Consider the following 1,178-nt stretch of genomic DNA (forward strand, 5'->3'; position numbering starts at 1 on the left):
TTTCAAAAAAAGAAAAGAAGTACTTGTGGCACCTAAATTTGTTAGTCTCTAAGGTGCCACAAGTACTCCTTTTCTTTTTGCGAATACGGACTAACACGGCTGCTACTCTGAAACCTGTCATTATGCAAGGCATTAGAATTTCAATGCACTGCTAAAATGGAAGCTCAGCTTCCATGTCCTGAAACAGAGGTTGGGTTGAACCTCCATCCCCTTTCTGCTCTCTGGAGAAATTGGTGCACTAGGCAAACAGCTCCTCTTCTCAGCTATACTTTTTTTCTTTCAATCTGTCAATTGGGTTTAGGAATCTGATTCTTGGGTTTCATGACTCTTCCTACAACTGTTTCCAGTGGTGGGGCTACCGTAAGGGGTGTAATATTTTTTGCCTCTGGCTAAAAATATCACTATAAATAAATTTTGGCTGAATTTTAAAATACAATATATTGGGTAGATATAAAGCCCGTTCCTATCGGTCTATACACACCCACACACACATAGCCAAGGTGGGGGAGGTAATATCTTTTACTGGACTAACTTCTGTTGGGGTGAGAGCCACACAGAGCTCTTCTTCAGGTCTACACTTCAGGTCTACACTGCGCGCGCGCACGCACGCACACAGACACGCACAAACACAACCCATTGTAACAGCCATAGGATACATTGCATTTATCATACCTCTGAGACCAACTCAGCTGCTCTCCCTTCCTTCCATGTCTCCCAGGACTTATTCTAACATTCCAACCCTTTGAGCAGCTTCATCCACCTGACAAATGAGAGAGAGGGAGAGAGATTTTCTTCTTGCCCCCCAAATGTGGACTTTTCCTCAGCAAGCCCCAGGCTGAGCAGTCTTCAGCACTATGCTGGTGACCGGTTTGTAGTCCAATAGCTCTAAAAACTAGAGCGAGGTACTGTTACAGAAAAGGCCTTTTCTCCTGATGCTCATGCTGCAAACCCTCCAAACCCCCCTGTGATCTCTCCTCCGATATTTTCCTTTTTTCTCCCCCTCATCTCGAAGGCAGCTTCCCTTTGACTGTTAGCACCTTGTATGACCCAGCCACAGCTACCTCCAGCCCCCACCAGGGCAGTTCCTGGGTCTGCTGGAGGAGGAGCCATTGCAGAGTGATGCAAGTGGCTCCCTCACACCAGTGTTCCCAACCGCTGCTGATCCTCGTGCTTGCTGT

This window comes from Dermochelys coriacea, chromosome 8 (assembly GCF_009764565.3).
Source record: "Dermochelys coriacea isolate rDerCor1 chromosome 8, rDerCor1.pri.v4, whole genome shotgun sequence".
In the NCBI taxonomy this organism is placed as follows: Eukaryota; Metazoa; Chordata; order Testudines; family Dermochelyidae; genus Dermochelys; species Dermochelys coriacea.